We start from the raw sequence: 24,474 nt of genomic DNA on the forward strand, positions 1-24,474 counted from the left end.
CCCAAGCTTCCATTCTCATCACCCCCACTCCTACCTAGTCTCCTTGTCCCATCTACATTTGAATTAGGCAGCTTCCTCCTCCATGTTGCCTGAATCCAGCAGAGAGGTAATTGAGAACACAGAGAGATGGTCTCTCTGCTCTTGTTTCAAGTGTCTGGACCAAATCTGGCGTAGTCCGCTGCAGTGCAGAGCTACAGTTGCCTGGAAAGGCCTTCTCAGCTGTGTGTTGGAACATGCCCAGTCTGATAGAATCTTCGGAGAATATAGCTGCTAACATCTAAGTAGTGTCTACTAAGCATGTGTGAACTTCCATTATTTTCCCCCCAAAGGTTTATAACTTGGCCGAATTGGGGCCCACTTTCATGGGTTCATTGCATCTGCTAGAGTTCAAGTTTTAGATCCAAAGCATGGGGGCACGAGAGTTGTTCAAAGAAATGGTCACTAAAAATTTTTATTGTAGGAAAAACATTTTTCCCTAGCTTTGTTCTTGGAAATGGCTTAAGAGTTTTGGATGAAATTTTCTCAAACAAATTCACTTCAGCCCAAATGGCGAAAGTATGACAAAGTTTTATAAGCAACTGAAAACAGGGACTACTTTTTTAAAGTGATAACTATCAGCAAACATTAATAATAGATGGTACCACCAGCCCCGTCAGTCATTAATTTAATACTGCAGTTGAGAATCTTTCTTTTCCTAGGTAGCTTAATTTTCTCCTTTCCTTTTTTTCATAACTCCCATCTCTATAGCCATATCATCAAAATATGTATTACCTACAGGTGTTTGTCTGTAGTTGGCTCTCTTATATCTGACTGTTTTCCTACATGTTTGAGTTTCCAGTGTACTATAATTTGTGAATTCTACACCATCTGTTGTACTAGGTTTACTTTTGTCACATGGCTTTTGGTATGCCTAATTAACTGTTAATGATTTTCAATTACTTAAGCAAATTAGGGAAGCCAACGTTGAAGTGTTGCTTTATTGGGATTTAGAAATCTTCTATTTCAGAATACAAGTTTCTCCACTTTAATTCCTGTCTTTAACCATATATCCTCTTTCAGAATCATCTTTTTATTAGATGAAGTCAGCCTGTCTGAAGTTCATAGTCATGGCGCAGATTAGCATAGAATGGAGCGTGCTTTCTGAGAACATGTAAGACTCCTTATCTCAGCACTGTTGGGAGATTGTAGGCAGGACAAGACTCTCTTCCTGCAATCACTATGAACTTCCAGTGGAACAGTAAGCGTATGTTCTTAGCACAAAGGTCTTTCTTCAGAGGAGTCATTTCAGTGCTGGATTCTCTGGGTTTTAACCACGTGATAAAATTGGCTGCTTTAAACTGTGATTTATGCCTTTATTGTTACATTTCTTTGGTGCATATGAAGACTAACTTGACCTACCTGCTATCTAGGTCAGTTTGTGGCTGAACAGATGTATTTATCCATGCTAGTAGTTCAAGAACTTGAATAAGACGATTGAAAACATCAACTCAACACTGTGATAATACCTTTGAAAGTTAGCATAATTATTTGAGGCCTGAAATCCTACAGTATCAACTGTAGTAATTTGGTATATTAGCTTTTGTTAGATGCTAATCTTTATTGCACCCTCTCTTATGAAGGGCTGGGAATATTATTGAGGACAGTAGTTATACCTACTGATTTTCAACGTGTGGTACTTCTCAGATTTCTCTAAAAGGAACATTAGATTAATGTCACTTCTGAAGCTGGACTACATTTCTACTTCAGTGAAGTCAAGAAAGTTTGATTGTTTGTCACATAGATAGATCAATGTGAACATGTCTTGGTTGTACCTTTCTGGTTGTTTGTTAAATCTGTGTTGCGGAGAGTTAGACTGACACAGCATTACTTCCCCTAACTAAGGCCAGGTCTATACTACAGATGCGTATTAGTATAACTGTGTTGCTCAGGGGTTTGAAAAATCCACGCCCTAGTGACATAGTTACACCGACCTAACCTCCAGTGCAGACAGCGCCTATGTTGGCGGGAGAGCTTCTCCCATTGACATAGCTACTGCCTCTCACACAGGTGAATTAAATACGCTGACAGGAGAAGCTCTGCTGTCAGCGCAGGAACCTCTTCATTTAGGCGCTTCAGTAGAGCAGGAGCATTGGTGCAGCTGTGCCGATGCAGTGTTTCAAGTGTAGACTTGCCCTAAAAGGGGTTATTGAGGTCTAAATTCCATAACTTCCTTTGACTTTTTATAAATTTTGTGGGTCAGGATTTTACTACAACAGTATTCTATGTATTGCTAGCAAATGGATTCCACCATTGAGGCTATTTACTTAAAAACTAGCTTGCTGTTTGATTTTTTTTTTTAACTTACTGTTTCCTGTTTTCCTTCCAGTTTTTAAGATAGATAGGCAAATTAGTCTATTGTTCCACTTCTGAATTGTCTAGGGTTATTTTATACCCGTCCACCTGGATATCAACCACTGTACACCCATAATTTAGCAGTCATTTATTTCACTGGCTGCCATTGTTACCAACTGTGCTTTGCCCCAGGGTAGTGTTCTTGCTTCTGATGTACACTGCAGTCAGCTGTCTATCTTGGAGCATTTGCTTCTTCCTGTCAATCCAAAGTCAATTTGAAGACAGGTGAAATTGTGTTTAAAGAAAAAGTATGTTGGTCAAAATATCACATGTCCCAGGTAGCTCTTGTCAACTTCCATTTAACCTGAATAACAGAATTGCCCATACTGGAGATTAAAATATACATTGTATTAGTATTTGTGTGTACTTAGGTTTGTCGTCTGAGCCCAATTAAAACAACTATGGTAACACTCCTATTATCTGTAATTTAACATATCCACCAGAAACGGGGGGCACTAATGGAGACCTTGCAAATCAACTAACTGGGTCTCGTCTTAAAGCAATCTAGTGTCTTACATATCTGAATCCTCTGAGGGATTTTTTTTTTTCTTCAATATATGAGCTGTCAGTTTCTTTCTTGTCCTCACACTTTGAGGTATCCATAGTGGATACAAAATGTATACTGTGCATATTTCCACTGAAATAAACGCTTTAGTTAATCTTGCTGTAAAAGCAAAATACATTTTGGCACAGTTTGACACAAATATGAAAGGAGGGGAAAGGGAAGGAAGTTGACTGACTGGTTGGCTTAGAAACTCCCTGTTCCACAGCACATGGAATAGGGAAAACAAATACATCCCTTTCTCTTCCCAATGATGATTTATTTAGAAAAGAATCTTTTAGTTTTGCTTCAGTCTGCAATTTAGGCATTACTTAGCAGTCTGATATCTTATTTTCCAGGTCACAGATTTTTTTTTTCTCAAAAAGCTGTTCAGAGTTTTCAAGAATGACCGTTGTGATGCTGTCTACAGGGGAAGGTGACCGTCTACACTAATATGGTCACCACTGTTACAAAATTGCGATAAATCTTGAACAAGATATGCTTTGTGAGGTATTATTCAGAAAGTTATCTCCTGAGTATTATTATCTTGTTATAATGTGTATATCGAGTGTATTGAGTTACAAACTTATAGCAAAATTTCGTAACTCCACATGCAGTTCAATACAGGAGCACACATTTGTTGCTGGTTTGGTTAAATCTATAGATTATATCACCAGTGTGAGAGTGTCTGCACAGTTTTTTAACAGTCTGACCTGAGATTGGCTCTCTCAACTATGTCCTATAGCAGGCATGCTGACAACTATATCATACCCATCAGTTATCTTTTGGCAACTCTGGTTTATTCCTTGGTAATATGACGGATTGTGGGTTTTTTCTTCCCTGCTACTAGGAACAAAAGTTGTAAAAATCTGGGTGGGTACAGGTATCCTGGATCCATAGGTTCTGGTCCATTCCCCAGGCTGTAACCAATCTCTTGTGCCGAATTCCAAAGGGTCACCCAGTTCCACAGGGGCAGGCCTGCGGCCTTCAAGACTCTTAGACAGGGCCTTCCAGTACCAGCGATCTCTCTCTCTGGCTCACTGCGTCAAACCCAGCTAAGTCAGGCACTTGTGTGAGGCTTGTACTAGTCCCCTTCAGGGTGCGCTGCTCTCTTAGTATTTGCAGCAACAGCAAGCAGCCTTTTCAAAACAAGGTAACAATTTATTAGTCATCTAGCATACAGAATCTGAAAGTCCTTAGGTTAGCAAAGAGAGAGTCGAAGTTAAACCATAGTTCATCCTGGCCAAACCAGTGCAATCAGCCAGCCAGGCTGTTAAGGACTCTCTTTCTGACTCTGGCTCCCTTCCTTTTGTCCTTAGTCCCAGGTGAGAGCTGCTGAGGCCCTCCCAAAAGCCAATTCTTATCCCCATATTCTGACACCTTTCAGTCTATTGATATCGAGCTGGGGCATCTGCTCTGCTTCCCTGTGGAGATGTAGGAGAAAACTTCTTTTCTTTTTTTTTTTGGTTGCTAGGTGTGAATGTTTTGGCCATTGGGGTTCCCATTGTCTTTTGGGATTCTCCATAGATACGTATCGGGTTTTCAGTCAGTCTTTGTAATGACTAGGGTCCAAAGTCACGGCCATGTAAAATGCATCATGGAATATGAAATCTGGTTTCCCCTGTGAAATCTGGCTTTGTAGAGGGGTCATGGTATTGCCACCCTTACTTCTGTGCTACCCACAGAGCTGGCCAGCTCAAGAACAGTGGCTGCTGGCCATAGGGTGACCAGATGTCCCGATATTTACTTGTTTGTCCCAATCTTTTGCACTCCAGTGCAAGGCGGAGGGGGTTCCTGCCCCATTGGATCCCTCCCCAAATCCCCACCCTGGCCCCGCCACTTCCCCAAGCATGCTGCATTTCTCCTCCTCCCCCTTCCCTGCTAGGCTTGGACGAATCAGCTGTATGGTGGCACAAGTGCTGGGAGGGAGGGGGGAGAAGCAGGACACTCTGGGGAGGCAGAGTTGAGCTGGTGTGGTGAGGGGCAGAGTGGAGAGTTGCCAGTGGGTGCTCAGCCCCCGCCAATTTTTCCTATGCTCTGGCGGCCCCCCCCCCTTTTTTTTTTTTTGCTCCCCTGGCAACCGCGCCCCCCCCCCATGTCTTGATATTTCATGTCTGTCATCTGGTCACCCTAGCTGACCAGGCACCTAGCCCAGAAGGCAGCACTGAGTGCAGAGGTAAGGGTGTCGTGGTATGGCCTCCCTTACTTCTCCACTGCTGCTGGGGTCAGCACTGCCTTCAGAGCTGAGTTTTTGGCAAGTAATTGTCATTCTCCACCCACCAGCTCTGAAGGCAGTGCAGAAGTAAGGGTGACCATATCATAACCCTTCTGCAGTAGTTTAGTCCACCAGCTCCCCATGTCCCTCCTTTAGATAAGGGCCCCCACAGTTACAGCACCGTGAAATTTAATATTTAAATATCTAAAACCATAAATTCAAGATTTTTAAAATGCTATGACTGTAAAATTTACGAAAATGGGCTGTGAATTTAGTAGAGCCCTATTAATGACCCATTCATGCCACCTCAGACAGTTGTGTGACACAAACACCTACAGGAGCAGGTTCTAAGGGCATGTCTATATGCTTAAAATGCTACAGTGGCACAGCTGCGCTGCTGTTGCACTTCAGTACAGACACTACCTGCTCTGATGGATTCTCCCATCAGCATAGGTGATCGACCTCCTAGGGAGGCAGCAGGTCAACAGAAGAATTCTTCTGTCGATCTAGCACTGTGTATGTACACTGAGGGTTAGTTTGGCTTAACTACTCAACTCACGGGATGTGTGTATTTTTCACATCCCTGAATGACTTAGTTAAGACACCTTAATTTTCTAGTGTAGACCAGGCCTAACCTTTTTTCAAGAAATGCAAACTAGAGAGGGAAACTGAGGCACACGTTGGAATAAAAATATTATAGAAAATTGTCACTTTGTCATAATGGGCTTAAGATCATAAATATTTTTTTAAAAGCATGACTTCAGAAACTCTTTCTTGTATGCAAGAGTGTATTGCTAAAACATTCTCATTTAAACTCCACTCCTCTCAATTTTCTTTTTAAAAGAATACTGGTTCTTTTGTAAAATTTTTGGCTCATGCCAACAAAAGCTTTAGTACTAGTTAAATAGCAAATTTTCTCTTGAAAGCAATTTTTCCTAATATTTTCCAGTCTAGTGCATACTTAAAGTTCAGTATTCTTTTGTATGAAACTTATTACACGTATTCTACACAGGCAATTTTACATTCAAGGGATAAGGGGTAGGGAGGTGATCTATGGCAAGAGAAAAACAGGACAAATGTCACCATTTCCAGATACATTATCTTTGTCGGAAAAATCCCACTTCAAATATTTTTGTGGTGATAAATCCTATTCTTGAGATGGATTCATAGTGATACTGTTTATCCTTGGAATGTCAAATTTTCAATCTCCAAACTCACTTATTTAAACACATACCCGTTATTTGAATTAATTAAAAAAAAATTGTCCATCCTCCCTTTAATAAATTGAACATTTTGAATCATCCTTTCTAATAAAAACCTAAGAAAATAAGCCTTTCAGTGTGTCCTGAAAGTGAACAAACTTAGGCCATGTTGGATCAAAGCAGGGAAGCAAATTCCAAAGTCGAGGACCTTCCATTGAGAGCTCCTTGTCACAGCTGAACAAATCTGTGGACTGGCAGCCTCACTGCTAATCTAGGCTGCCTGATGGCTAGAGCATATGGAGAGACAGTGGTTTCGGATGCCTGGTAACCAAATAATGAAGTCCTTTATTGATCAAAACTAACACTTGTAATTTGCACCTGGAAATTATTTGGTAGCCAATGCGTGGAACACAAGTGCAGCATGCTCCATGTGTGAAACACTGTAAGCCAATGAAGAGTTTCAGCATAAAAAATCTGTCATATTATCTGATTGCCTTTTACAACGGTCTCTAAGATTTGTATCTCTTGGTCACAGGAATCTGACAACAAACGTCAAAATTTGACACAAAAATACTCTCTGGTTTGGGATTTCTTCCCCACATCCACAGCCTCTGGAGTTAGGAGAATGGCCTTCTCTCAGGCAGTTTCTCCTTACTTGTTCTTGGAGCAACTGTTATGGCCCCTCCCTGGAGTATGTGTGTGAATCAGAAACAGGCTAGGCATTAGTGTATCTGCACACTGTTACAAATGCATTGTAATTCTCACTTTAGAAATTAAAATCTGAAAGTGTCCAGAGGCATGGATAATGAAGACAAGGTCTACTGCACCCAGGGGAAAACTTTCAACCTCTCTAAGTGTAAATATAAAAAGCACTCTTGGCCACTGACATGTTTTTTTGGACATCCAGAAGCAGCAGAGATTTCAACAGAAGCCCTTAAAATATGAACTTCATAAAAAAGTGGGTATATTCAAAAGAGCAGATATTCTTTTTTTTTTTTTGCCATCCCCTCTGGTTTTCCCTACAGCTAACCAGCATCTTCTTTCTGTTCTGATTTGAGCTTTAGTCGGTTATCCGTCTTCCAAGCACCAGTTTCAGCCGGATGCTAGGAAAAACCAAACAACCTCACTGTTTGTGTCCAGTGAAAGAGAGGTAAAACTGTACTGTCATATCAGTGACTATACTGGAAGCCATCTCCTCAAGCTGAACATACACGTTGAGCAGGAAGGTTGACAGAAGGGAACCCTGTGGTTCTCTACTTAAATGGTCCTTTAGAGTTAGTAAATGCCCCAGAACAGCGCACAGGCTCGCGCGATCTCTCTCTCTCTCTCTCTAATCATATAAAAATGAGGGATTGGAATTCTTGACTAACACACAAAATGTAAACTGAAGTATAATTTGAGTGTCAACATTTGTACTCTTCCTTCATAAACAGTATAAATGTATACTGCTGCACCTTGTCAAACATAGGTGGATATTATTGTGTGCATTGCTGTTCCCGCTTTTCTGGTATATTTCTAAAAGGAAGTGCTGGCTGTCTTTGACAAGAAAAATTGCTTGTACATTTAAAGGATCAATGTTTACAAGCAGTAAAATGCATGTGGGTATTGTAGTGCTGTATTCAGGTGCAGTCTTTAATCTTCAGAGCTGTGCTTGAACTGCAGGAAACATCTACTGAACATCTTTCTTTCTGCATGCTTTCTCATATGGATCTGGTAATATAAGTGTCTGGGCACACGCTGGTTGTAAACACATTGCACAAAGCATTTTAGAAGCAAAAGTGTTACTTGAGACCTTTTGAAATGTCTCCCACCCCACCCCCCATTTTCTTAGCTATTGAGCAAAGCAAACCAACTGAGACAGAAACCTCTTAAGCAGCATCCTAATTGAAGTGGTGCATACTTCAAAAAACCAATACAAACACTCTCCTCCCCCAATACCCCTTTCACCCAAACGATATGTAGATCTGCACTTTAAAATGATAAATTAAGGATTGGAATAACTGGGTGAATATCACACCGTGTTGTTACCTGGTGTCATCTGGGATTTTTGTTCATTCTGTGAGCAAGGCTTTGTTTCTGGTATTCGAAATGAATTATCCAATTGTCTTTTACCAGGTAAAGACTTTCATGAAGAGGTTATCTTGAGTTTAAGGAAGAACAATAAAATAACATTTCCAGAAGTGTATGTGTGTGTTTCACAATGAGTAGAACATCTGTGCCTCAATGGTATGTGCAGGAATGAGTGGAAGGGTTACATTTAATTCTCGTTATGGTCCTGAAAAGTCTTGGGAGCACTGTTGTCATGTTACATTGGCAAAGGTCTGTCTGGCAGACCCTACCCCATAAAATTCTTTTTAAAGAAAAAGACAAATGTGGTCACATGTCTGGCACTATAGGGCCTGAAGTGGACCAGACCAGATAATTGAAATAAATGTGCTTACTCTGAAGTGGTTGTGCATGTAGTCCACCTGCACATATGTTCCATGACACAAGACCTGTTCATGTTGAACAATGAGGTGAAGTGAGCCCCCAAACTGTGTCATTGGAATGTGGTATTCTGGAGCCCATTTCCAAAGCGATAGTGCAAACACAACAACAGTTTGTTCTCTGCACACAAAGATGTTGGGGTTTGTGACAGACAATGCTGTTTACATGAGTACAGACTGGAATGAGAGCTACTTAATGGCATACCATGTAGTTTGTGCAGTATACCTGCTAAACTTGTGATAGGGCATTTAGATGAACTTCTCAGTGCAAGTGACCTTGCTGTCTCTTTGTGTTTATATATAGAAATACATCCTTTTGACAAGATTAGTGCATGTGACAGCACTGTAACTTTGTCCTAATTACAGAAGATCAAATGTGATATTAAAGGTATAGCACTCCATACAGCTGCATTATTGCAAATGCTTAAAAAGTATAAATAAGGTTCAGTGAAAAGTCACCTTGTGTGTAGCAAGGTACTGGGTTTTGTTACCTGAAGTCACAGTGGACGCATTCAAGCAAAGAACTACAAAAAACATCATGGCAGGCTATGGACAAAAGCTGCATGACTACATTTTGCAGATAAGTGGCTAGTCTACTCTATGTAAAATTCATTGAAGCCTCTGAATTTTTAACCTTTCTAGGTATTGTAAACTTTTTGTGGCAAATCAGATCTATTAGCATTTGTACTTGGGCAGTGTAAAGAGAAGAGAAGAGTTCAAATTTAGCAGTTAGGCCAACACTGAACTAGGAGAGGTTGATTTGGATGTGAGGTGGGTGTGGGGGGTTGGCTTTTAAGCGTGACCATTATATTAGGTGGGGTATTGCTACTTCCCCATGTTTATAAATAGTGTAATTGTGGTAAAGCCTCTGTCCCAAATCTGGACCTTAGCATCCAAAATTTGGGGGCTTAACATGAAGCTCCCCCCAAGCTTATACCCAGCTTGGCTCTGATCTCGCTGCCACCAACCAGGATTCAGTGCCTGGTACACTGAAGCCCCCCAAAATCGTCCCTGGGTGACCCCCCAAGACCCAGAACCCCTGGGTCTCCTATCTCAAATGGGAAAACAAGTTCCTCCCTCTTGTCTCCTCGTTATCTGATCCCCAGCTTCCCTCCCTGGGCGATGCAGTACTTAACTCCTTGAATACAAAACAAAGAGGCCAATCAACCTCTCCCTAAGGCGATGCATTCAAACCTAGTAAAGCTAACATGAAGAGATTTTCCACTCCCCCCTTCCCTGTAGCCTAACCAGAGAAAAACCAAAAACCTCAACCAGGTTTTAAAAAGAAACTTTATATAAAAAGAAAGAAAATACAGAAAAATATAACCCACTGCATTAAGATGTCAATTACAGGCTCTTGCTTATAAGAATTAGGAATACACAGTCTGATTCAAAAAATAGCCAATTTAAACCAGTCCAGCAATTACACACATGTAAATACAACTTACAATATCAACCTATTGCTTTCCTTTGTACTCACACTTGGTAACAGAAGATTAGAAAGAAGCTTGGAGATAGAAGGAAAGATGCTCTCACCACAGCCGGGAGAAACAAAAGACTCAGAGTCCCCAGTTCCCGCCCCGGACTTTTAAAAAAAAATCCAGTTCTCTGATTGGTCCTCTGGTCAGGTGTTTGGTTCCCTTTGTTCACCCTTCTCAGGTAAAAGAAACATTAACCCTTACTTATCTACTTATGACAGTAATAAAAACAGTTACCATGTTTAACTGCTCTTCTAGATTAAAAAAGTGACTAATGGTGTGACAGATTTATGTTACCAGTCTGCCTGAGGTGTTAGATGATCAGGCTGAGGCTGCAGGATTGTTAGAGGAGGAGATGATGGAGCACACCAAATGACTGAATTTTAAGGCTTTATTAATAAAATAATAAAATAACAGTGGAGAGTGCTGGGGATTTCCCATGTCACTCAGAGGAAGGAAGAAAGTGTTAGTGCCCCAAGCCCTAACCCACTTTTATACTTACACCCGCACTACCCGAGGCTGGCCAACCCTGGGTGTAATGTAAGAAGAAGAGGGGGAAGGGTCGACGGGAGTTTTTGTTCTATGCATGGGTTGTCCAGGGTTTGCTGTTGATTTTTGACTTGTTTTAGCTTTTGGGAGGGTTTTAAGTTTTGGGGGTTGGGGGGGGCATCTTGTTTAGGGACCTCTGTTTCTGGTGCTTTTTGTACCAGTTTAAACCAGCCTTTTGTGGCTTTCTTAGCTTTCCCAAAACACAACAGCCTCAGGGATGCAAAAACGGTTGCGCCCCCCCCCCGCCCGCTATCCTTCACTGTCTCACACGTTTTTGCAGCCCCTGCAGTCCTGTTCAGCTGAATCCTCCTTTCTCTTGGCTAGTCGGGGTGGAATAGGCCCTCGTCTTTCTTGACTGGCAGTCGAGAGTTAGATATGTGCCGCCGCCTTGGGCTGGAGTCGTCGTCTTATCTTTGGACTGAGCTAGCTGAAGTGTTGAGTTAACCTGTTCTTTGCTCTCTCCTTCCCTCTTCAGCCTTTCACAACCTGCAAAAGAATCTTTTACTTCACACTTACACCTTTGACCCTTCCCAACATGCTTTGCAATGCCTGCACCAGTGTTAGCAACATACAAGGCTAATCTGCCTCTCCGTGGGACCCATGAGGGAGGGGGCTTTTGGGGCTGTGACAACAGTAGGTCTTGGAATGATAAAGCACTGATTCCTAGGGTCCAAGGCCAGAAGGAACCATTGTGATCATCTTGTCTGACTTCCTGTACAACACAGGCCATAAAACTTAACCAGAATAACTTCACTGTCAATGATACGTTGTTACTTCACAGAGTATATCTCCCTGAATAATGTACAGTATAACATATAGTATTTAAAATTAAATTAGCCTTTACTGAGCTTTGACTTAGAGACATCTAGCTGGTTTAATGCAAAACATGCTTGCTTTGTGGAAAACTGGATTAGTTAATAATGAGTGGTGTGAAGAAAGTGAATAAGGAGGTGCTATTTACCCCTTCACATAGTACAAGAACCAGATATCACCCTATGAAATTACTTCTTTACATAACACCTAGTCAACCTGTGGAACTTGTTGCCATGATATGTTGTGAAGGCCAAAAAAGCTTTAGAGACGTTCGTGGAGGATAGGTCAATCAATAGCTGCTAGCCAAGATGGTGAGGGATGCAATCCTATGCCCTGGGTGTCCCTAAACATCTGACTGCCAGGAGCTGGGACTGGAAGATGGGATGAGTTACTTGATAATTGCCTTGTTCTGTTAATTTCCTTTGAAGCATTTGGAACTGGCAACTGTTAGAAAGCAGGAGAGTGTGCTAGCTGGAACATTGGTCTGACCCAGTATGGCTGCTCTTATGTAAATTCTAGAAAGACTCCGTAGATGAATGATTGCTTGGTTCTTTTATGCAACAGATTTTCCCTTTTGTCTTGTTCAGAACAAGTATTTCATTGACATGGTTCAGTCATTAGGACCAGGCTACACTCCACCCAGCTTAGCAAACATTGTTGGAAGGTTGCTGCATGAAGTATGTGAGAAGGAAACTGAATGGTGTAAAAAAAAACATTGACGAGAAATTTGTCTTGATGAGTGCAGCAATATATACAATGATCGAGTAATGTGCTTGTGTGACAAAAAAAGATGGGATTGTCTGTCATAAAGACGTTAAGTGATATATCAGGAAATGCCTATACAGTAGAATACTTAAAAGCAGTAACAGTAAAAGCTATAACAAACTTTGAACAAAAATTGAAGGGTGAGGTATGTAGTTTTGTCATAGACAATGCTGCAACTGTAGTAAAGATGAGAAGAAATGTAAGAGAACCTGAAACTTACAACATACGGGGGTAGTGCTTATTTGTTGCATCTTTTAGTCAAAGATGTGAGTATAATTTTCCATGAACTGGAAATCTCGAGTTTTGCACAGCTCTAGCAGTGACATTTGAAAACTGTCTGTCTGATTTGCAAGCTAAGAATGTGGCCTTAATTCAGTTAACTCAAGAACTAATTGTACAGTAGAACCTAGTAACTAAACTACAATATTTAAAATGCCAGCACAGGTCTATTTTGTAAGAAACACAGCCAGAAAAAATGAGTTCCTAAACATTTAGCCAGTAGTACTGTCAGATGGCTCCAGCTCTCTTAGCTTCCTTGGGTTGGTAGGACTTTCCTTATGTAGGACTTTCGTTGGTAGGACTTTTATACTTTGTCAGGATGCATAAAATCTTTATGGTCAGAGAGATGCTACTTATCTGGCTTCCAAGTGCATTAAAGGCTTAAATTTGTTTTCTCTGCCTTATACATTATGCTTAAGCAGTGTATCTAGTAATACTTCATAAAGTGTGTCTGTTTGTATTGAGTTCTGTACATAAATACTGGTGTTATAGTCAAAGATTTAAGGAAGGTTAAAATGTTAGAATTTACTGTGAGGTACTAAAACTGGGACTTGCTTCCCACAATTTTAAATGCATGCATTTGGGAAAGGTCACTGCTGGTGTCCTACAGTTCTAAAAATGAATTAGATTTGATCTGTGCTAACATGGTATGAATCCGATACTAAAAGAGAGAGCCATGAATAATTGAGAAAGCTTTGTTGAAAACAATCAAACATTTTTACTTTTTGCTATAACTATATAGATTTCATTGTTTCCTTCATATTTAGGATTGAGAGTTTGGGTTTAAGATTATGCAGAAACCCTTAATTTCATTTTGTGAGTCTCATTTCTCTTCCCGTGGTTTGTGCTTCATACTCTTCTTCCTCTCTCATGCCTTTTTTCCCAACAGTAGAGGATTAGGCCTTTACCCCTACACATGTTCCCGGGGTGTGGGGGGTAGAGGGTGATCAAACACTTTTATGGGTCTTTATGACAAATCTAGGGTCCTCTGCAAAGCCATTTGCTTCAGTCTATAAGCTGAAGGGCTGAACACTCAGTATGCAATCTGCCCAGCTGCAGTTTTCCTACCTGTCCAAACCAGCAGTACCCCTACAGTAGGAGGAATGATGTCTCTTGGCATGTGCTTAAAGTTCATGAACCTGTTTAAGTATAATCAAATAAGTATGTCTTCAGCAAGAGGTGGCTCTTGGCAGGGGCTTAATGATGGGCAGGGAAATGTTAGTGTTTCTAGAAACTTCCTCAATAGGTGTGAGAGAATTTAGTCATGTAATCTTTGAGTTAGACATACTTATCGACTTGTGAAGATTGGACTTAGGTCAGGAGGGGACACTGCCTGGTCACAAACTGGTGACAGTCATGCTACCACTCTCGATTACTGATCTGATGCAGCCAGGTTAATAACCTTGTGGAGCTCTTAGATGCCTGAAATAAAGCTGTACAGTGTGGTCATGGACACCCAGCACTATGGACTGCTGCTGTGTAAGTGGTGGTGGTGATCATGCTTGTATCATGTTGAAGACGTCCTTTTGAGAACATTTTGTATAGAATCATAAAATATTAAGGTTGGAAGAGACCTCAGGAGGTCATCTAGTCCAATCCCCTGCTCAAAGCAGGATCAACACCAACTACGTCATCCCAGCCAAGGCTTTGTCAAGTTGGGCCTTAAAAACCTCTAAGGATGGAGATTCTACCACCTCCCTAGGTAACCCATTCCAGTGCTTCACCCCCTCCTAATGAAATAGTGTTTCCCAATATCCAACCTAGACCTCCTCCACTGTAACTTGAGACCACTGCTTCTTGTTCTGTCATCTGCCACCACTGAGAACAGCCTACCTCCATCCTCTTTGGAACCTCCCTTCAGGTAGTTGAAGGCTGCTATCAAATCCCCCCTCACTCTTCTCTTCTGCAGACTAAATAACCCCAGTTCCCTCAGCCTCCCCTCGTAAGTCATGTGCGCCAGCTCCTAATCATTTTTGTTGCCCTCTGCTGGACTCTCTCCAATTTGTCCATATCTCTTCTGTAGTGTGAGGACCAAAACTGGACACACTATTCCAGGTGTGGCCTCACTAGTGCCAAATAGAGAGAAATAATCACTTCCCTGGATCTGCTGGCAATGCATCTACTAATACAGCCCAATATGCGGTTAGCCTTCTTGGCAACAAGGGCACACTGCTAACTCATATCCAGCTTCTCATCCACTCTAATCCCCAGGTCCTTTTCTGCAAAACTGCTGCTTAGCCAATCGGTCCCCAGCCTGTAGCGGTGCATGGGATTCTTCCTTCCTAAGTGTAGGACTCTGTACTTGTCCTTGTTGAACCTCATCAGATTTCTTTTGGCCCAATCCTCCAATTGATCTAGGTCACTCAGGACTCTATTCCTACCCTCCAGTGTATCTACCTCTCCCCCTAGTTTGGTGTCATCTGAGAACTTGCTGACAGTGCAATTCATCACATCATCCAGATCATTAATAAAGATGTTGAACAAAACCGGCCCCAAGACCGATCCCTGGAACACTCTGTTTGATACCGGCTGCCAACTAGACATCAAGCCCTTGATCACTACCCATTGAGCCGGACAATCTAGGCATCTTTCTATCCACCTTATAGTCCATTCATCCAATCCATACTTATTTAACTTGCTGGTAAGAATACTGTGAGACACCATATCAAAAGCTTTCCTAAAGTCAAGATATATCACATCCACCACTTTCCCCATATCCACAGAGCCAGTTATCTCATTATAGAAGGTATTCAGGTTGGTCAGGCATGACGTGTCCTTGGTGAATCCCTGTTGACTGTTCCTGATCACCTTCCTCTCCTCCAAGTGCTTCAAAATGGATTCCTTGAGGACCTGCTCCATGATTTTGCCGGAGACTGAAGTGAGGCTGACTTGCCACACTCTGTGGTTTCGTAATACTTGTAGTGGGTGGGGGGGATTAGATTTCAGAGCAGTTGAAAATCTGCTTAACGTTAAGGGAAAACAGTATAAATGAATGTTAGATTAAAAGCAGTTTGCTCAAGTATGGAAGAAAATACTGGTGCAAACAACTATTTTCCTATTAATAAATAGATAGTTTTTGAAAATGAGCCACTTAAAAATGGATTAATATTAAAAAGTGAATTGTGTCACAGGTGTTAAAACTAGAAATATAAAAATAGTGTAAAATATATTTGGATTTGTGCTTGCAGGTTGAATTACAAGAAACAGAGAAAACACTGATTCAAGTTTTTATGTTAAAAATAGAAATAGAAAGGGATTTTTGATTGTTCACTTGTGCTCAAGCAGAGCATTAAGTTGGGAAATAGCATGGGAGGGAGCTTGTGTTCTTGCTCCACATACACTAAATAATTAAAAACCTGAGTGACTGCTTGCATCATTGCTTTCAGTCCAGAATCTTAACTATCATAAGTTAATAAAACTGATTTCAGATTAAACTTTGTCACAATTTAGACAAAGCTATAGAAAATGATTTTTCTAAGAAACAAAAAGGCAAGCTGTTCAGTACTAAATAACTCAAATCTGTGTGTGTGTGTGTTTCTTAAAAGCAAACAAAAACCCTGAAAACCAGGATGAATTCTTTATGACAAGATGTGAAGTGACGTTAGTGGATTCACTGGAAATCTCTACCAAAGAAACCTTGTTATATAGGCTTCTTTTGATATGTCATTATGCATTTCTCTTTTGTTAACTTGATCTTTGTCCTTCCAAAGTAATGTATTGGCAGATTAGTCAAAGCTGAGACATGTGAATAAATGATAAATATAATGTGGTGTATGGAAGCTTTAGAGCAGGGATCGGCAACCTTTCAGAAACGGTGTGCCGAGTCTTCATTTATTCACTTTTAATTTAAGTTTTCACATGCCAGTAATACATTTTAATGTTTTTTAGAAGGTCTCTCTCTATAAGTCTATATAACTTAACTATTGTTGTATTGTAAAATAAACAAGGTTTTCAAAATGTTTTAAGAAGCTTCATTTAAAATTAAATTAAAATGTTTATCTTATGCCGCCGGCCTGCTCAACCTGCTGCCAACCTGGGGTTCTGTTCACCTAGGCTGGCAGTGTCTGAGCGGGGCCTGTGGCTGGGACCCTGGTTGGCAAGGCTCTTGCAGCCTGAACTCCAGACCAGCAGCGGGCTGTGCGGGGCCGGTGGCCAGGACCCCAGACTGGGAGTGGGCTGAGCCGCTCAGACCACTGCCACTCAGGGGTTCCATCCGCTGGCTCCTGCCAGCCGGGATCCTGGCTGTCGGACACACTCAGCGTGCTGCCGGTCTGGGGTCCCGGCCCAGCCCACACACAGTGGGTACCTACCTTCTCCCTAGTTCTGACCCATTCTCTTCCTCTCTCTGCAGTGAGCTGAGGGTGGGAGTGGACTGAGCACAGGGCTGGGGGAGACAGGTCTGTCTAGGAGCTAGAATGAGGGAGTGGGCTCAGGGTTGGGGCAGGAAGTTTGGGTGTGGGGCGCTTACCTGGGCAGCTCCCATTTGGTACAAAGAGTGCAGGTGGGAATGGGGGGGGGGGTACAGGAGCTCCCATTTGGTGCTCAGGGTGGGGATGGGGATGTGGGGGGTGCAAGAATCAGGGCATGGGGTGTGTAGGGGCTGGGTATGTGTGAGGGTGCAGGAGTCAGGGCAGAGGGTTGGGGGCATGTGAGGGGGGTGCAGGGGTCAGGGTGGGGAGGATGGGTAGGTGTGGGGGTGCCAGAGTCAGGGCTGGGGTTGTGAGGGGTGGGTGAAGGAGTCAAGCAGAGGTCTGGGTGTGTATGAGGGGTGTACTGGGTTCACCTGCGGCCCCCAGCTGGCTCACACACTTGAGGCACCACGGTGCACCGCACAAGCACAATTAGCGCCCCCCCGGCAAGAGAGTCCCCTCTGGCTGTGTCTGGAGGAGCCGCTCTGGGCGGCGCATGACCCTTCAGTATGCGAGAGCCTCGCCCTAGGGCTCTCTGGCCACCACCAATTCCCGCTCGCCCGCACCTGCTACGTGCTCAGCACCGCCGGGCACTGTGCTCCTCCAGCTCATGAAAAGCAGGTCATCCATGGCCGCGGCTGGGCGCGTCCTCCCGGAGGCGCTCAGCAGCCAGTGCTGTTGTCGCCGCCGGCCTTTCCTGCCTTCATTGCCCCCGCTTCCTGCTGCCGGGAGTTGGGACTGGGTCCAGCAGCGAACCTGCTCCCCCGGTGTGCTGCCAATCCACCACGGCCAGCTATACCAAGGCGGCCCAGGTGAGCGGGCCCTTCCGTGCCCCCGGGCAGGGCTCCTTGCCGGGTGCGGGGACAAGGCAGCCCACGGGCAGGCCGCTGAGGCGGCTCCTCTCTTGAGGGGTGCAGGCTCTGCCCCTCACTGGCTGTGGGTCCTCAGGACTCTGGCAGGCAGCAGTGTGCCATTAAAAATTGGCTCGCGTGCTGTAGGTTATTGATCCCTGCTTTAAAGCATGCCTGCTTGTATTGCACAGTACCTGACCTATAAGTAAATGAGGGCTTCAGTTTCTGTTGATACCAGTACATTGACCCGCAAAAGCATACATGTGCATCCTATTAAAACAATGTCTTCACTTTGAAGAAAAGGAAGTCTGCCTTAATGTAATAATGTTAATATATGTTAACTGGGAAAACAATATAGGACTGCTTATGAAATTGATATCTGACAATATTATTACTTGATCTGTGACTTCTGTAGTTGTTGGAGGAATATGAGGAATATGAGTAATGGCTTCAAGCTATGACTTTTATCGTTAAAAATCACAGCACAATTAATAGATTCAGGATTCATTGAGTTCTTTCAGCTCAGTGTCACATTCAGTGCCTCTGTGACAACCGTCATTTCCTACTTAGCGCATCTAAACCTGGTAGCTAGAGCCCCAGGAAGTTGTTAAAGCAATTAAAGGCTTCTGTCTCTCAGCACATTGCATGGTTACCATAGTATCCTCTGCCTCCAACTCTTTAATGATGATGTCAGTATGCATACAGGGGTTATTCAGAGCATCTACATGAAGATGATTCACCCCTCGCTAAAGATCATAAGCCCCACTCCATATGCTGTATATTCTAGTAGCAATTTGGAAACTCATAAGCTCGGAAGGTAAGTGGCTTCTGCTTCATATTTACCCATTTAAAAAATCCTTATGTTGTGTGAAGTAGGAGGTTTTTTCCCTCATTGCATCACTAGCTTAAATTCAGAGTATCTCTGTCTGTCTGGTATTTGAACCAGTTTCCTAGAACACAGCATTTAAACTTACCAAAGCTTTTGTAACCTTATAAAATGTGTAGGAATGCAAACTAAAAACAAACTTATAGTTAGAAATTGGCCTGTATCACAGTTAGTAAGCAAATCTAGTAAAGTCAACAAGGACTTTTTTTATTTTTAGTGATTAAAATAAATGCAAATATCTAATCTAAACTATTCCTACTTTTAGAACAGTGGGTGTCTTCATAAGGAACAAAAGCACACTGTTTATAAACAAAATGTTTAACATATCTCTACTACTGCATGTTCAGACTGGAAAAAAAAAACATAAAAGAGCTTGACGTATAATGGAGATGCTTAGATGCTCCCTCTAGCCTCATATGTTAGCTTTCCTGTAGATTGTCAAAATCAAGCTTGCACATATGTGTTTTTAAAACCCGAAGAGGCATCTGCATGTGATGCCTCTTTAATTACCTGCCTACTTTTCCTGTGTAGACTTTCTGCATGCCTCTTTTTTTTTTTTTTTTTATGCAGTGATATTGTAGTTATGTTGGTCCCAAGAAGTTAGCAAGACAAGATGAGTGAGGTATTATCTTTTATTGCACCAACTTCTGTTGGTGACAGAGATAAGCTTTCAAGCTGTTCTTCAGGTTTGGGAAACTTACTTAGAGTGTCATAGCTAAGGGCTGGTCTACACTACGGGGGGAAATCAATCTAAGATACGCAACTTCAGCTACGTGTATAACGTAGCTGAAGTTGCATAAGTATCTTAGATCGAATTACCTACTGTCCTCACGGCGCGAGATCGATGTCCGCAGCTCCCCATGTCGACTCCGCTACCGCCATTTGGGTTGGTGGAGTTCCGGGATCGATAGGAGCTCGTTTGGGGATCGATATGTCGCATCTAGATGAGACACGATATATCGATCCCTGAGAAATCGTTTGCTACCTGCTGTATCAGCAGGTAGTGAAGACGTAGCCTAAGGCTAAGATGTTGTCATGGACAAGTACAAGTCGTGGACAGATCACGGGCAATAAATAAAATTAGTGCAAGCTGTGACCTGTCTGTGACTTTTGCTGTTGAGGTTCCTTGGTTTCCCCTGCCACCGTGGTGGCTGGGAGTTGTGGGGTTTCCCCTCTGCCCGTGGCAGCTGGAAGCTGCAGAAGGGACCCTCTCTGCCCACGGCAGCTGGGAGCTCCAGGTTGACCATATTTCCCAAAGAGAAAATGAAATACCTCCGGCCTCTCGCCCGAGGCATCACCCTCCCATGTGACGCTGTCAGCCATCACTGAAACCTTGAAGAGGACCTCTTGTTGCTGCTGTTACCTGTCACTGGAACCCTGCTAGGGCCCCATTGGCTGCCAGCTCCAAGAATCCGAGAATATCATGGAGGTCTCTGGAAGTCACTGATTCCATGACTTCCATGACCTCTGTGACATAAACTTAGCCTTAGTCATAGCTAAATACATGAGGGAACAGAATATTTAGCATAAATAGTTAATACATGCATATATCCTAGACTTTGGAGCATGTTCTATGGTATCTGAGTGCCTGGGTGTAGATAACAGATTTCTTAGTGTGTTTGGGATGGTTACTGGATCTATGGAGGCAGATGTGATCCGTGGGTTTCTTGTATATAGTTGTCCGTAGGGTTCCATTGTTGAAGCTGAGTATGGCGTCCTGTAAGTTGTTGCTGGTGTGGGAGTGTTCTAGACAGAGTTTAATTAATGACTGATGGTTGTTGAAATTGTGGTGGAAATTTATAATTAATGTATCTCAGGGATATCTCCTTAATGCACTCAAACCCACCTTCACCAAACAAGGATACTCCACCAGCGAAGTAGGTCACATCATGGAATGGACGACCGAAATACCCCAGGAGAACCTGCTTCAATACAGAAATAAAACCCCTTTTGATCACACACCCCTCATTGTCACCTACTACCCCACTGGAACTAGATTGAGCAGCAACAGAGAATCTTGTGGCACCTTATAGACTAACAGACGTTTTGGATCATGAGCTTCTGTGGGTGAATACCCACTTCGTTGGATGCATGTAGCGGAAATTTCCAGGGGCAGGTATATATATGCCAGCAAGCAAGCTAGAGATAATGAGGTTAGTTCAAATCACGGGGAGTTGAGGCCGCTGTGCTGCAGGGAGTGTGAACACCAGGAGGAGAAACTGGCTTCTGTAGTGGCCAGCATTCAGTCTTTGGTTCAACCCTGAGCTGGGATGGTGTCCAAATTTGCAGATTGAATTTGAGCTCAGCAGTTTTCTCTTTGAAGTCTGGTCCTTGAGTTGTTTTGACTGCAGGATGGCCCACCTGTAGGTCTGCTATCGTTGGCCAGGGAGGTTGAGTGCTCTCTACAGGTTTTTGTTATTGGCCATCTTCTATACTGCTGATTTTGTCATTTATCCTTTTCCGTAGAGATTGTTCAGTTGGGCGATGTACCTTGCAGAGGGGCAATTTGCTGGCCATATGTGGCGTCATCATTACATTGGTGGACGTGAGGTGAGATGAACGGTGATGGTTGGGCTGATCTGGTTTACGGTCCTGTGCATGGTAGTCACCGGTTCTCTGTAGATATGTGGGCAGAGTGGCATCGGGTTGTTGCATGGGATTGGTTCCTGAGCTAGAGCTTACTTATGGTGCTGGTGCTGCCACCTCACCGGCTTCATTCACCTGCACGTCGACGCAATGTAATATACGCCATATATGCCAGCCATGGCCCCTCTGCTAGGTACATCGGCCAAACTGGACAGTCTTACGGAAAAGGATAAATGGACACAAATCAGATATTAGGAATGCAATATACAAAAACCTGTAGGAGAGGACTTCAACCTCCCTGGCCACACATAGCAGACCTTAAGGTGGCCATCCTGCAGCAAAACAACTTCAGGACCAGACTGTCAAAGAGAAACGTGGAGCTTCATCATCTTGCAAATTTGACACCATCAGCTCAGGGTTGAACAAAGACTGAGATGGCTTGCCACTACAGAACCAGTTTCTCCTCCTGGTTTTCACACCTCAACTGCTAGAACAGGGCTCACTCCCTGATTGAACTAACTATATCTCTAGCTTGCCTTGTAGCATATATATACCTGCCCCTGGAAATTTCCGCTACATGCATCCAACGAAGTGGGTATTCACCCACAAAAGCTCATGATCCAAAACGTCTGTTAGTCTATAAGGTGCCACAAGATTCTCTGCTGCTTTTACAGATTCAGACTAGCACGGCTACCCCTCTGATAGGTTGAGCAGGTGTGCTGATTTTTATAAGGACAGCCTCTTTTTTTGGGTCTTTTTTTCTTATATAGGTTCCTATTACCCCTCATCCTGTGTCCTGATTTTTCATATTTGTTGTCTGATCACCCTAACTGGAACCCCTATGGGGGTATCATCAGACAACTATAGCCAAACAACTTGCATCCCACCCTGAAAAAAATCTTTCCTGAGCCCTCTCTTCTGGTCTTCAAACAACCCCCTAGCCTCTCCAAGCTCATCATCCAATCAGGTTCCTCACAAACCAGGACACACCAATTCAAAGTGGCACCAGACCCTGCCAGAATAACAGATATAAAACCTGCAGACATATCTTCATTGCTACAGTGAGCAACACACCTTTCAAGATCCAGGGATCCTACGTGTGCCTATCACAACATGTGGGGTACCTTGCCCAGTGCAGTAAATGTCCCAATAGCAACTATGTGGAGGAAACTAGGCAGTCACTATGCTCTCGACTGAACTCACACAGGAAAATGATAAAAAAAACAAAAGCACCACATCACCTGTGGATGAAAACTTTTTACAAAGGTCAGATATAGAGTGATCACTATCAGTCCTCATTCTTAAAGGAAACCTGCACAACACCTTTAAAAAATGAACCTGGGAGTTTAAATTTATAACTCTGCTAGACATTGAAAATCATGGACTGAATAGAGTTGCTGGATTTATGGCTTATTAGAACAATCTATAACCTGCTAACAACCCCCAGCTGCTTTCTTCCCCCTCCGCCTCATTCCTTTCCTGTCTCTGAGTGGAGGGGTGTTAACAGGCCACTTCACCTTGAAATATGTATTAACTACTTACGCTAAACATTCTGTTGCACCTTGTATTTAGCTATGACGCTCTGGGTATGTCTGCACAGCAAAAAACACCACGGCTGGCCCATGCCAGCTGACTCAGGCTCGCAGGATTCAGGCTGTGGGGCTGTTTCATTGCTGTGTAGACTTCTGAGCTCAGGATGGAGCCTGGGCTGTAGGATCCTCCCACGGGGTCAAAGAGCTCTAGCTCCAGCCTGAGCCCGGAAGTTTACACAGCAGTGAAACAGCCTGAGGCCAAGTTGTCTGACACGGGCCAGCCTGGGGTTTTTCTCTGCTGAGTAGACATACCCTTTGAGCAAGGGTCTCAGATCTGAAGAAGAGCTCTGTGTGGTCAAATAAAAGATATTACCTCACCCACCTTCTCTCTCTTGCCTTTTTATATTAACTCCATCCTTTCTACCTGAGTGAATGTAAGTTTTTATTGAAAGTTGTTATATCTGTCCTGATCAATAGAAATATTTTTATTGTGTACCTTGAAATTAGGAAGTATATACAAAATGTTACAGAAGCTCTGCTCTTTCAGAGGAGAAATTTGCATGACTTCTAAACATTTTGTTTTTGTATATTAGGATTAAAATAATTTGTGTGGACAGGATCCCAGCCTGTTGTCTTCCCCTTGGTTTCAGATTTTCTTTCAATCTCTTTACATGTCTGGTATAGAGATATTGTAAGTTGATTGTTGCAATACCCTCCTCCTCCTCTTTTCTTTTTAAAAGACAGTTCCTGTGCCTTGTAGCTTTTTGTAGTTTTAGGTTTGCTGTGTCCTCTTCCATTTATCTGTCCTGAAGAATTCTGTGAATTTTTATGTATGTGCTAGTAATTCATATCTTAATATTTTTTACTTTTTTGCTAACTTTTAAAGGCAAATGTAAATAAACTAGGACAGAGGAGATTCTGTTATGCAGGAGATTGCATATTACCATACATGATTCTGGGTAGATGTGTGTTTTTCCCTCAGTTAAAAAAAAATCCTTATGTTTTTACTTTCATTTGGTGTGAAGAATGAAAAAACACTTCTCTGCTCATTATTTTGATAAATGTATAATAAAATTTTTCAATCTACAGCTTTCATTATTCTGTTTAGACTGTAAATATTTCAGTACACGGATCTTTTACTGTAAAGTGCCTAGTATGCTGCTGATTCTTTCATATACCAATGTGAAAAATAACATTAAAGGTCGACATCCAAGTTTGTCATCCTCTCTATGGCTTCTGTTGACATAGAATGAATCGAGGCTGTCTCTCTGGAGAAGGACTTTAGAGGGCATGGGTTCACTAGATGTTCCATGATTTGAATGTCTTTCCCACATTTGCAGATTGAGCTGTCCTTCATGTTCCATTTTTGTAGAAGGTACTGGCAACACCAATGTATGAACCATGTAGTGAGAACATGCATCTTCTGTTAGCATATCAGCTTGGTCAAGTAATTATATTTTGCAGTGAAGAGGCCTTCATTGTTGAGTTGGC

At 42.6% G+C, this 24,474-nt stretch overlaps 1 protein-coding gene across 9 annotated transcripts in view; it reads left to right on the forward strand.

Moving 5' to 3' along the window:
- The window catches only part of PAM (peptidylglycine alpha-amidating monooxygenase), a 241,314-nt gene that overhangs the window by 16,110 nt on the left and 200,730 nt on the right, over positions 1–24,474 (forward strand). The window contains exon 1 of one of the 9 annotated variants that reach the window (XM_075067130.1): positions 18,774–18,796. The exons of the other annotated variants lie outside the window; for them this stretch is intronic. The gene's annotated coding sequence lies outside the window, so the exon portion shown is untranslated. Of the gene's footprint in view, positions 1–18,773; positions 18,797–24,474 lie in introns of those variants that run through there. 9 annotated transcript variants of the gene reach the window in all.

This window comes from Chelonoidis abingdonii, chromosome 6, assembly GCF_003597395.2.
Source record: "Chelonoidis abingdonii isolate Lonesome George chromosome 6, CheloAbing_2.0, whole genome shotgun sequence".
Lineage (NCBI taxonomy): Eukaryota > Metazoa > Chordata > Testudines > Testudinidae > Chelonoidis > Chelonoidis abingdonii.